Source organism: Leptonychotes weddellii, chromosome 2, assembly GCF_054177405.1.
Source record: "Leptonychotes weddellii isolate Sample4059 chromosome 2, ASM5417740v2, whole genome shotgun sequence".
NCBI classification, from domain to species: Eukaryota; Metazoa; Chordata; class Mammalia; order Carnivora; family Phocidae; genus Leptonychotes; species Leptonychotes weddellii.
The window spans coordinates 121,374,059-121,387,855 of record NC_138370.1 but is presented as its reverse complement, the minus strand read 5'-3'; the positions used below and the strand labels follow the sequence as shown (position 1 = coordinate 121,387,855).

The window sequence follows — 13,797 nt, the reverse complement described above, 5'->3', positions numbered from 1 at the left end:
TGGTGGTGGTGGTGGTGGTAGCTGCCACCACTGACCCACTTCACAGCTATTTGACCTCAAAGAAGATTCACACCTATTGTTACTAACTTTCAGAGTTAAAGAAAAATCAGCATTTGAAAAAAATGCTGATTATTAGGTGCTCAATGAATACTAATGTCATACAGGGCAGTAGTTTTGAGTCTGAAGCCAGTCTAGCTCACGTTGAAATTCCAGCTCTAAACTTACCAGCTGTGAGATCATGGACAAATTATTTAAACCCTTTATGCCTCAGTTTCCTTATCTGTGAAATTTGAATAATAGCAATAATTAAACCAGTCACCCAGAATTACACAGATTAAATGGATCAATGTATGTAAGTACTTAGACTGGTCCAGCATATAGTAAGCACTACGTACATGCTAGCTATTTATTATTACCTGCAGTAAGCTGTGATATGCTTTGTAACAATGCTATTAAGAGTGCCATGGACTACTACTCACCCTTAAAATGTATAAATAGATATAGAGATATAGAGACAGATGAACATATAAAAGAGATACTCATATATTTTGCTAAATGGGGAAAAAAAACATGTTGATATAGCAGTGAGAAAGAAAACAGAAAGACTGGAAGACAGCATACATGACAACATGAACTGTTTATTTCTGAGTTGGTAAGATTACAGGGAACTAATTTTCTTCTTTTTTCCAAGTTGTGTTTTATAAATTTTAAACAGCTTATTGGTCTAATAATTTAAAAACATTTTTATATGAAATATAAGAAAGTTAGGTTATTAAAAGTTGCCTTGAGCTGAAACAAAGGAATGGTAGGTTCTGTGGGGAAGGATTCCCTGGGGACAGAAACTTGGAGCTAGGCATTAAAGGAATTAACCAGTAAGGACTTTGAAGATGTGAAGATCAGTACAGAGATGAGAACAAATTCCCAGGAACTGCTATGATTGTGTATTATTTGATTATATTGGAAAATCATGCAGATAATTGGGCCATTAATCCTCAGTGAAGAGGTCATCTCTGGGCACTGAATATTAGTGAGTCCTTCCTTAATTCTCATTTGTTTTCTTATTTCTGAGGTATCTGGTGGAAACTTTGGCCTACCTCTGTCTTTCTCTCTCTCTCTCTCTCTGATTTGAGAAATATTATCATGGAATCCTGTCTTTCGAAGATATCTACAGACAGTTAAGTCTTTTTTGTGATGGACCCCACAGAATAGATGCTAATTATATTTTGTACTTTCCAGATACTGACAGGTAATATGAGAACCATGTAGACTTCCCTATCATGGATTAGAGCCAGTGTAAGATCCATCTTATGTATTCTCAAAGCTGAGTCTTTCCTAGGAAGTAGGTGGTAAGGACAGCAGAGAATGTCCTGCTTTTCTGGCTCTTTCTGTGCCTCCCCTCAGATCTCCATTAGTACTCTAATGAAGTGCTAGAACATGCTGCAGGCAGGGCCAACCAGCCCAGGGCCTTTAACAGTTATTCCAGTTCTCTTGTGTACCAGCCCACACCTTAGCCTTCCATCATGGAAGGCTATATTCAATAGCCATGACTGGCGAATGTCTCCAATTTACCCAGACATGTTTCTGAAGAGAAGACTTGGTAACAGGGAGAAAATCGGCTTCATTCCTCCCTTTACATGTCTTTCCCTAAGCCCTCTGCTTTACTTTCTGGCTAACTTCAGCAATGTTGACATGACAAAGAGAAGTGTTTGCATTGTTTAGTCTACTTTTAATCATTTCAGTATGGAGACCATCCCTGGCCACCAGGCAACAAATTGTCCATTCTTGATTTTCTCCTTACTCTTTCTTCTGGGTTTTGGATATGTGGTTTGGCTGGGCCAGGTGCAGCTAGTAACTTCTTGGGAGGTCCAAGGTTTCCCAGAATTTACAATCTAACTAGAGAAAGCCCCTGTGGGGAAACTCCACAGATCTTTCTCTGGTTCTGTCTTTGAGGACACCACAGTTGTCCTGCTTCTCCTGGGCTGCTCTTGACCTCCTCATTGTGTTGACCCTGTCTTCTTTCTTTAGGACAGTCTCCCTGACCTTCCCCTTCCTAGGTATAAAGGAAAGAGTAAGCTCTGAAGCCACACTCTGGGGTCAAATACCACCTACTTGCTGTGTAACTTTGGGTAAGTTACTTAGCTACACTGATCCACCATTTCCTTCTGCTTATGAGACAGGAGTAGTGAAATAAGTTGGCTAGAGAAAGACAAATATTATATGATCTCCCTTATATGTGGAATCTAAAAAACCCCAAACTCATAGATACAGAGAACAAACAGATTGGTATTTGTCAGAGGTGGGGGTTGGGGGATGGGTGAAATGGGAGAGGGTAGTCAAAGGGTACAAACTTCCAGTTATAAGATAAATAAGTCCTGAGGATGTAATGTACAATATAGTGACTATAGTGAATAATACTGTGTTATATATTTGAAAGTTACTAACAGAATAGATCTTAAAAGTTCTCATCACAAGGGAAAAAAATGTAATTATGTGTGGTGATGGATGTTAACTAGACATAAGGTGGTGATCATTTTGCAACATATATGTGTGTCAATCATTATGTTGTATATCTGAAATTAATATTATATGTCCTATTCCATCTTAATTTTTAAAAAGATGGGAGTGATAATTTATCTGGTAGTGTCAAAAAGGCCCAAGGAGGGAATGATTCGATCTGTTTTGGAAGATATGAAGAATTAAATGAGGTAACAAAAGTTATCTAACAAAAAGCACCTACTACAACATATTTATTTATTTATTTATTAGAGAGCGAGCGAGAGAGAAACAGCATGAGAGGGGAGAGGGTCAGAGGGAGAAGCAGGCTCCCCGCTGAGCAGGGAGCCGGATGCGGGGCTCCATCCCAGGACTCCGGGATCATGACCTGAGCCGAAGGCAGTCGCTTAACCAACTGAGCCACCCAGGTGCCCCTACAACATTTGAAATACAGTAATGAGTGGATACTATTTATACCTTTCCCCAATTTCCCATTCTCTTTTATTATAATAAGTACAAGATCTTCTTTGTTTCAAAGGCTTTACTATGAATAATTGTGGGGAAATGGATAAAGGACTGCATATTCTGTACACTGTACAGGAACCATGGGGAACTTTCACAGCTTAACAAACACCACATTCTTGATTCCCTCACAGAGAGGGAGAATTCAGCTTCCCTTGAACTTTGGCTTTAAGACCTCATGTTTTTTGGTTTTTTTTTTTAAGATTTTATTTATTTATTTGACAGAGAGAGATACAGCGAGAGAGAGAGCACAAGCAGGGGGAGTGGGAGAGGGAGAAGCAGGCTTCCTGCTGAGCAGGGAGCCCGATGCGGGGCTGGATCCCAGGACCCTGGGATCATGACCTGAGCCGAAGGCAGATGCTTAACGACTGAGCCACCCAGGCGCCCCAAGACCTCGTGTTCTTTTCTCACAAACAGACCAGAAGATCCAGCAGGTGTTGATTGCACCAGTCGTTTCTGGTGTCCCCTGTCTCAGTAATAACACACTGTTTTCTTTACCATCCCCGTGAGCCATGTGTATATATTATTTCATTTTGTCATCACAACAACTGCATGAGGTGGATAACGTTACCTCCATTTACTAGTTAGGAAACTGAGGCTCAGAAAGGTTAAGTGCTACCCTAGATCACACAACTAGACTGTTCTGGAGCCACAGTACAAACTAAGATAGCCATGGCTCCCAAATTTGTGTGCTTGATTCTCTCACTGATGCCTTGATGCAAGAGTAGCACCAATCGCAAAGCTCTTTACTTTAGAGGCCTATTTTCCAAGGGGAGAAGGGTCCAGAAACTTGCTTTCCCATGAACCCTCTGGCTTCACGTCCCAAGCAACTTCAACATACATTTAAGAGTCATGAATACTGAGTCAAAATAAGACCCTCCGAGCTTATAGGTCAATAATAGCAAGTCATCTAGCACAAGGCTTAAGAACTCTGGAGTGTACTAAGGCAGGGCACAGGTGAAAGAGCAAAGTTAGAGCACTGACCAAACTTTTCACTGATACCCAATTTCCCTGGATTGGTGTTTCCTGTACTGCCGAGAGGGAAGTGTGAAACCGGTCAGTCTCCAATTCCCCCACGGCGCATGCGCAGCAGTACTGAAACCATTCCGCAAGGAGGACTTGCCAGCTTCTAAAGGTCACGTCACCGGCCAGCACAGTTTGAGTTGAAGCGATTTGCAGACATGCAGGCAGACATCCAGAGGGTCAGCAGGTCTCAGGCCTGAGCCACGGGGGAATCCACAGTTTCTGGAGTGGGAGGAGAGCAGGCGTCAAGAGAGGAACCCCAATGAAGAACAAGAAGATCATGCAGAGCTCTGGAGGAGAAGCAGTTGTACCTTAAAGCCGACAAGCAGGACATCTTTAATAAGGTCGTGGTGAACGAATAACACATATCGATGGCCTACTGGGTACTCGGCACTGTGCTGCTTGTCTTATAGGGGCCCTTAGGTACGGGGATTTGGAAAAGCCTCATTTATCCTAACTCTTCTAACAACTAGCTTTGAGAAATTGGGAAAATCATTTAATTTCTTTGAGTGTTTACTTCATCTGTAAAATTGGAATAATAATATCTATGTCATTCATTGAGCCCATAAATGTTCATTGAAGACATATTGTGTGCTAAGCATTATTTGAAAAGCCAAATATGTATGAGTAAATGAAAATAAATCAGTATCCTACAAGATAAGTTCTAGGGATATGCATAGGATTTGGCCGTAATTATTTCAGGAGTATGCCCTTTTCATAGCAACATTATCTACCATTGTTAAATGTTGAAAATACGTCTAGGCAGATCCAGACTAAGAAAAAAATTCTTGAGTACTAGATTCACCTTAATTGCACACGGTAAGTGGCCCTAATTAGCTGATGCTTCTATATAATTAAAGTCAGTTTGAGAATGTGGTATATTTCATATTCAGAAACAGATAATGTCTTTCATTGATTCACACCTTCTGTTGGTGAGTATTTGTGGTCCATCATTGTATTCTTAGCATCTAGCCCAGTGCATGGCACCTATTAGGTGATTGATATGTAAGTGTTGAATAAAATTGAGTATTATTATATTACATTTTTATCAGGCATTGCTTATTCTGGAAATTGCATTGTGTCTGATTTTTGTTCTTAGAAATTGTGTAAAGGTCTCTGGATGAGAACAGTAATTCTGGCATAGTAAGCTTTAGAAGGTTGCATGGATAGAAATGGAGATAGTAAACAGTGGTGGAAGGTAGTCTTAGATGAAGAGAGTCCTCCCACATCTCCAAAATAACCCTTCTAACACTGCTTCTACTCTGAACCCATCTCTTCTTACTCCAGGATCTTGCTTATAATGATGGGTATTCTCCCAAGATTCTGCCCTTGGATTTCTACTGTACTAGAAAATGCATGAATGTTAGAGTCTTTAAATCACAGTTCCAGAATTTACTAGCTGGGTAATTTGGGGAAGTTACTTGATTTTTTTTTCTTTCTTTCTTCCCCCCTCCCTCTCTCTTATTCTTTCTGTCTCTTTCTTTCTTTTTTTCCTTCCTCCCTCCCTCCCTCCTTCCCTTTTTCTTTCTTTCTTTTTCTTCTGTTTTTCTTTTTCTTTCTTTCTTTCTTTCTTTCCTTCTTTCTTTCTTTCCTTTTTTTCCTTCCTTCCTTCCTTCCTCCCTCCCTCCCTTTCTCCCTTTCTTTCTTTCTTCCTTCCTTCCTGTCTTTTCTTTTCTTTTCTTTTTTTCTTTTCTTTCCAAACTCTACCCCCAACATGGGGCTTGAACTCATGACCATGAGATCAAGAGTTGCGTGCTCTACCGACTGAGTCAGCCAGGCGCCCCTGAAGTTACTTCATCTTAACTTCTCAGTTTCTCCTTATGTAAAATCGAGACAATGACAGTTTGCCTGGCCAAGAGGATAAACAAAATAGTGTCTCTGTGGGTACCTAGTACACTGAATGAGAGGATGGGAAACTAGAAACAGGGATAGGTATGTGTTACGGTAAAGCTAGGTGGATAGGAAATATAGCATGGTATTGGTGCCTCACCTCTGTGCCCTTGACACTGAGCATTCCACACATGCTGTTGCCTACTGCAGGTGCCTGTGGAAGTCTGCATTCAGCCTTTATCCAGCTATAGGAGTTTGCCTTGGCCCACATCTAGGGCAGAATGAACAGAAGCCCCTGTGGGTTAATGCCCCCAGGACAGCCCCCAACTAATGAGAGCTGGGGGGTAGTGGATAAATAACTGAGTGCTCTCTCCTCCCCGATGGGCCAGCTCTGAGGTATGATTTACACTGCCTCTCTGAGACATCCGTGAGCCCGAGCCCCAGTGGCCCACAGTAATAACCCGCCCATAACACGCTCTCTACTGACTTCCTTCCTGTTTCTGTTTCACATCTGCGTTCATCTTCTAGTGCCTCCGGGGACCCCTGCATCCTAATTTCAGGGTCTGTTTCTGGGGAACCCGTCCCAAAATAATCAAATCGTTCTAAGTAGGAGGCATAGCTGTGCGTGTAACTCTGAGAGGCTGCTGGGTGGAGAAGTTGAGGGAAGGAAATGGAGGCTGATGCGGGTAGAAATAATCCAGAACGGCCAGTTCTCTGTGCTGGCATGCCAGGGGGTTACCGAGCGCCAGAGGAGAGGCACGAGTTACGGTGCAGCTAACGCTGGAGAGCACTTGGTAGGAAATGCGCCGTATCTTCAGAATTATTTTCCTCCAAAAACACAACATCACTCAGAAACACAAGACAAGAAAATGAATGAGAGGGAGGACTAGGACTAGGAGCAATAAGAAGAGGAAGAGAGGGGCGCCTGGGTGGCTCAGTTGGTTAAGCGACTGCCTTCGGCTCAGGTCATGATCCTGGAGTCCCTGGATCGGGTCCCGCATCGGGCTCCCTGCTCTGCAGGGAGTCTGCTTCTCCCTCTGACCCTAACCCCTCTCATGTGCTCTCTCTCATTCTCTCTCTCTCAAATTAATAAATAAAATCTTAAAAAAAAAAAAAAAGATGAAGAGAAGCCCAATTAATTATCATCTGCCAAGTTACTAGTACTATGTACCATGACTTTTCATCTATTTCGGGGGGTCTCTGAAAGTCAAGTCTAGGATATGGGGGCACACAAGGAGTCAATTGTTCTAGCAAGCAAGACGGGAAGCAGTGAAGGCAGATGGAATCAGGGGATGAAGTGGGATAGATTGTGTGATGCAGGATAGTTTCCAGGGAAGCTGGCGGCAAACTTACTAGGGGGGGCAGGGGGCAGGAAGTGCCAGGTTCTGTCTGTGAATGGGACACGCATCTCAAAAACAGACCTCTGTGAGCCCTGAGTGCAGTTCTGCTGACTCTGGGGGGCCAGAGATGGAGCTCTGGAGTCCAGGAAACGCGTATGGTTTCAAGGAATCTGAAAGGGTAACGTGGATTTTGAAGTCGCTGAAGGTGATGGCCAGGAACAGGGCAGAGGTGAAGGCACATGAGGCAGCCAAGTCTACGGAAGTGCGGACAGATCCTGCCAGTCCCGGCGCTGAGAAGGGTGCAGGCTTCATGTGAACAGCAGATGAGAAAAGAGGAGGGTAGTGGGAGGGTGAGAAATCACACGGGAGAGAGGAAAGAAGCTGGCGCTCCACCTCACCCGCTGATTTAAAGGAGTGGGGGAAGGTAAGGCCTCTGTGCTAGAAGAACTGGGAGAACAGTGATTTCAGAGGCGAGCATGCATCGGGCCAGGGGAAGGAGGAGAGAGAGAAAAAAATGGATTTATGCTAACGGGGACTGTAAGGGTTCATTGTATGTGTCACCTCAGCTAGACCACAGAACTCAGGTACTTGGTCAAACCTTATTCTCTGTGTTTCTGTGAAAGCATTTCTTAGATGAGATTAACGTTTACATCGATTGGCAAGCTTTCAGTAAAGCAGATCACCCTCCGGGATGTGGGCGACCCCCATCCAATCGGCTGAAGGCCTTGACAGAAGGAGACCACCCTCCCCTGCAGCAGGGGCATTCTGCCAGCAGACTAGAACTGCACCATCAACTGTCCCCTGGGTCCCCAGCCTGCCGGTCACCCTGCTGCTCGTGGACACGCCTGCTTCCACAATGGTGTGAGCCAATTCCTTAAATCAATCCACCAATCTCTCCCTCTTTCTCTCTCTCTCTCTCCCTGGCTAGATAGATAGACTATATCTACACACTCTATCTCTTATCTATAAATCTAGATCTCAATCTCCACACACACATCCTATTGGTTCTGTGTCTCTGAAGAACACTGACTAATGCAGAGACTCAGGGGCTTTCCCCACCATGGAGAGCAGATCCCAACGATTACAGAGAAAGGCACAATGTACTGTACAGCATGAATGCTTGTACAGTGTGAGCGGGGACAGAAGAGTGAGAGGGACGAGGCTGGCTGAACTGGGATTGTGAGGATAAGGAACAGACTTGAGGGATTCATGAGAATCATGGCATAAACCTAGGTTCTATCAATTAAGTTTAATTACAGAAAACAAAAATGATTTTGGTTATTTTCTTTTTTTAAATATTTTATTTCTTTGTCAGAGAGAGAGAGACAGAGCATAAGCAGAGGGAGTGGGAGAGAGAGAAGCAGGCTTCCCGAGGAGCAGGGAGCCTGATGTGGGACTCGATCCCAGGACCCTGGGTCCATGACCTGAGCCGAAGGCAGACACTTAAGTGACTGAGCCACCCAGGCTTCCTGATTCTGGTTATTTTCATGAAGTTTGGATATAATATAGGGAATTGGGTGTGTTACAAAACCTTAAGAATGGCTGGGTTTCCTAGAAATGATTCCTAGAACAACACAGCAAACAGGCCTCCCAGGGAGCCAGAGTCGGGCAAACAGGCTCTCAGAGGCTGCCTCCAGAAATGGGGGCCTCACGAACACATTGCTTCAACGGCAATCCAGGGGGCCAAATGCCATCGGGCGCATTTATCCATTAGGTCCAGTAGGCAGTGTCTAGGGCCTGCAAGACTTTTAAGAGCCCATAATAATATTTAAATTTCTTTTTAAACCAGGAAAAAAAAGAACTTTTAGTCTGAATTAAATGTTTTCATATATATAATGATATATTCATATTTATCCCAGTACAGTCCTGGGATACAGTTTTTATTATTTTCTTTTTTTTTTTTTTAAGATTTTATTTATTTGCGAGAGAGAATGAGAGACAGCATGAGAGAAAGGAGGGTCAGAGGGAGAAGCAGATTCCTTGCTGAGCAGGGAGCCCGATGCGGGACTCGATCCTGGGACTCCAGGATCATGACCTGAGCCAAAGGCAGTCGCTTAACCAACTAAGCCACCCAGGCGCCCCTCAGTTTTTATTATTTTCTTTTTTTTTTTTTTTAAAGATTTTTATTTATTTATTTATTAGAGAGCGAGCAAGAGAGAAACAGCATGAGAGAGGAGAGGGTCAGAGGGAGAAGCAGGCTCCCCACCGAGCCGGGAGCCCGATGTGGGACTCGATCCCAGGACCCTGGGATCCTGACCTGAGCCAAAGGCAGTCGCTCAACCAACTGAGCCACCCAGGCGCCCAGTTTTTATTATTTTCTTAACGGAGGAAGGACCACATTGAGGCAAGAGTGCCCAGACCCGATGAAAGTCCTGATGTAGCTCTGAAAGCCTTTGCTGCGGCCAACTTTGTAACTGCCTTCGGGCCCTCGTGACCCTGGTGACCCTGGTGACCAGACACTGGGATGTACTGCAGAAAACACGCTGGATTGAGAGATGGGGAAAGAAGCACAAAGCCTCACTTTGACCTTCCTAAGTGTTGGGAGTGCATCTCATCAGTGGAAATATCCCAAATTCTAGCTCCAGGTAGCGCTTAGATTTCCAGTGTCTGTGGTATCAGAAGACACACTCGAGGGAGGTTGGAATGGATGTCGAGTGCCTGTCCCCCCACACCCACCACACCTGTGTCAGCAGGCGTACAACAGGGCTTCCCAATAGAGCAAAGGAGGGACAGAGTCCCTGAGATAAAGTAAGTTAAACTTTGCTGAAAATGAAAGAAATGCTGCTCTACTCTCCAAGGAACAACTTCTGTTTCTGGCCAGTAGTGATGGCGAGTCTCGGGTTCTGATCCCACCCAAATCCGAGCAAATATTATGATGAGACTGAACCAGTAGATTTCCCCCTACCCAATGTTAGTAGCAAAGGAGCTACAAAGAAGAGGATGGGGGCAATTCATATTCAAGTAAACAGAACATTTCAGCTTCTTTTGATATTTTTCCTTTCCTTGGATCTCATTTTATACCACTCTTTGCTTTGCTCACTGTGCTCCAGCAGCAATTCCTTGCTGCTCCTAAAACATGTCAAACACTCCCACCTCAGGGCCTTTGCACTTGCTATTCCTAGTTAGGAAATAGACTGATTTACTGTTTCACCTCCTTTAGGTCTCTCTTCAAATGGCCACCTTATATAAAAAAGGGCAATCTCGAGCACTCCCTTTCTGCTCTACTTTCCTTCATAGCACTTATCATCTTCTGACCCATTTCATTTTGCATATTCATTTGATTATGATGCATCTTCACCTCCAGAAAATAAGCTCTATGATGACTGGGGCTTTGATTTATTCACTGCTGTACCTTTAGCACCTCTTATAGTGCCTGATGCTTATTAAGTGCTCAAAAGTATTTGTGAGTGAGTGAATGAATGAATATTAATATTAAGGCTCTCCTTTTCTTCCAACTCAATTCATTTTAGCTACTGTGATCATCTTCAAAGTTATTTGAAGATGTTCATTTTGTATTTAGATCAGAACTGAAACTGAGAAGAATTACAATCAACAGTTTCTCTGTTTTAGTAATCCAAATTTGCAGCTAGATGCTCTCTTGGTAGTTATGTAATCCTCCATTTTATATATGAGGAGAGACCCAAAGACAACGGATTTGCTGAAGGCTGCACGGGGCCAAAGTTTAGCTCTCCTAATTCAGAGCCCAGAGTATTTTCTGCAATATACCATAGTGACTTCTACTCTTTCAGTATTCCTATTTTCATGTATATTCTAAGAATCATTGTGGAAAAAAATAACTCACATGAACAAACCTCCCTTTTATTTTTTTTTGAGCTTAGAAAATGACATGGCTCCACATCTTTGGTCATATATAGTTTAAGTGTTAGTATCATGAATTATGCACATATAAAAGGGATTGGCTTATATCTGTACTCAGCCCCTATTTCCCTTTAAAAGATATGATCTCTTGAGAAGAATGAGTCCAATCTCACAATTTGTTATTTAAAGTCCTAAAAAATAGTCGTTACAAAAAAGTTTTACCAAATCATTATCATTCATTATGTTCCTATCATCTGTTGGCCGTATGACATACAATTACGCAATGTTAGCTCCCTCGAAGACTGAAACATTCATCATTTTGGCAAATAAAAAGTAGTTTCTAGAGTCACCAACCAGGGCACAGCTAAATTCATCTTGTCCTGAGAGATACCAAGCACTTTGAATTTTTAAAAGAAAATCTAAAAACATCTTGTGCTGAAACTATTATTGCCAACTAAATGGTTCTGTACACCAGATTCTTCTGACCTTAAAAGAATTCCTATAGCATTTCCCCTTGTTCTTGTTTCTGTGAGTCTGGCAATCAGAAAAGTGAGTCATTAATTAGGCTTCACTTTTGGGCAGGTATATTTTTTTGCAAGTAGATGGTACCTGGAGATTTTTTTTAAAATTTTATTTATTTATTTATTAGACAGCAAGCAAGAGAGAAACAGCATGAGAGGGGAGAGGGTCAGAGGGAGAAGCAGGCTACCCGCTGAGCCGGGAGCCCGATGTGGGACTCGATCCCAGGATCCCGGGATCATGACCTGAGCCGAAGGCAGTCGCTTAACCAACTGAGCCACCCAGGTGCCCCGGTACCTGGAGATTCTAAGATTGGAAAGACTTGTAGCAAGTTTTTCTTGGAACAGATTTGCAGTGACATTTGACAGAAAGGAGGAAAGTGTAGACATAGAGAGCTAGAGGGCATTTCAGCTGTGTGAAGGCCATCTAGAGCATCAAACCTCATTGGGGAGAATTCTGGAAGGCCTACCAGCTGGCGGTGTAAGAGACCAGGATAGGGACTGAGTCTGACAAAGGGGTGAGAGGAGGTGCCCTCTCATCGCTAACCTGAAGAACAATGGCACCAAATAAGGCTCTTCAGACAAGGAACATGCAACTAAATCCTCGTAAAGTGACTTCTTATTTGTTTTCTTTTTTGGGGGGGCATTGTTTGGGGTTTTTTTCTAGCCAGATCTATTGTTATAGGCAATGCCATTCTGCAGGAAATAGCTGTTACTGCACTTTTCCCCTCTCTCTGTCAAGAAAGAGTATGGGAAGACAATTGAATGCAAATTCCTTATTGTAGGATATATTATTTATTTTCTTTCTTAAAAAAAAAAAGCTGTTCAGGTTTTATTCACCAACACCTCCTCCGCCTTCTCCCTGCCTGCTGCCGTGCCCCCTGCTGCAGCCCCAGAGTCAGGGAGGGCTTCTCTGGTCCTCAGCTCTAAGGGCCCGAGAGGAGAGGTCAGCAGCAAAAAGAGCTTGGCAGCCAGCGGCCAGCCTCCTGCGGGGCCGCGGGGCCAGCCGGGCTGGCCCTTCCTTCAGCAGGTGTGCTAGCACTTGGCCTCCCATTTAAGACTGGCTTTGATATCACTGACAGTCACGTAGCCCTTCTTTCCTGCTAGCTAGGGCACCACAGGGTGACCCACACTGAGCTCAACTGGAGCCGACTGAATGCTGTGGGCGCCACCCACGGGGATGATGCTGAAGCCAGTGTCAGGTGCCTTTACTTTCTTCATGGCCCTGATCAGGTCGCCTTGGCGGACATCCTGTGCGAATCTGCCCCTTCCCTTTAATTCGTCTTGCTGTAGTTCCTCCAGAGTTAGCAGATCTCCATTCCTGTGCTTCGGGGCCACACACACTTGATTCATGTGGATGGATTCCCAGCTCGCAATGGAAAGCTCCCACACCTACCATCTCGGACCAAAATCCTTTTCCAGAGGGCAGACGATCCACCCCAATGGTGGCACGTGTGTCCTGGAACTGCACCCGGAACTCAGGATCCTTCCTGATCTCCTGCTTGTGGTTGCTGGCAAATTCCTCCAGGTTGGTCTTGAACTTGTCCAACTGCTTTGACATCTCAGCCAAGACAGTTCCTCACTCCTTATACTTGGCCTCTGCAAGCTTCTTCTTGGCAATGGCACCAGTGGCCCTGCTGCCGAGACCTTGGGTCTCCCCCATTATTATAGGATATTTTAGTTAAGAGCTTTATGAATGGTAAAGACAGAAAATCCTACTCAAACCGCCTTACTCAAGAGGAGGAATTTATTTGGATTATGTAGCTAAAAATCCAGGGGTCATGTGGGCTTTAGACACAAATTCAGGGTTCAAAAGTATTGTTAGGATATGGTTTTTCTTCATCTCTCAGCTCTGCCTTCCACTGATTGGCTTCAGCCTCCGGTTCCATATGGAAGCAAATGAGTGCAGAAATTCCAGCTTTATATTGTCTCAGGTTCAAGCCCATTGAGAAAGAGTGTCTGCCCCTATCCCAAAGCCTTTGCAAAGATTTCATTGAATCTTAAAAGCTGTTATGGGCTATGTGTCATCCCTTTATCCAAATCTAGAGCCTAAAGAATATTAGGCTCTCATTGGCCAGAGTACCTCTGGGTTGGGGATGGGAAAATCACTAGAACCACTGGGTTGAGAATGGGGATGAAGTTCCCAAATAAAATTCAGGGAGTGTTATGAAGAATGCTAAAAGCCCCAAAAATCAGAAATGGCCACAAAATAGGGAAACATCTAAAGTTTATTCATATTCAAATTTACTACA

The 13,797-nt window shown here is 43.7% G+C and overlaps 1 protein-coding gene and 1 pseudogene across 1 annotated transcript in view; one reads left to right on the top strand and one right to left on the bottom strand.

The window, feature by feature from the left end:
- Nucleotides 1–13,797, top strand: part of ANXA3 (annexin A3) — a 295,648-nt gene that overhangs the window by 48,398 nt on the left and 233,453 nt on the right. The gene's annotated exons all lie outside the window — the stretch shown is intronic.
- On the bottom strand, nt 12,493–13,208 carry LOC102726139 (vacuolar-sorting protein SNF8 pseudogene; annotated as a pseudogene).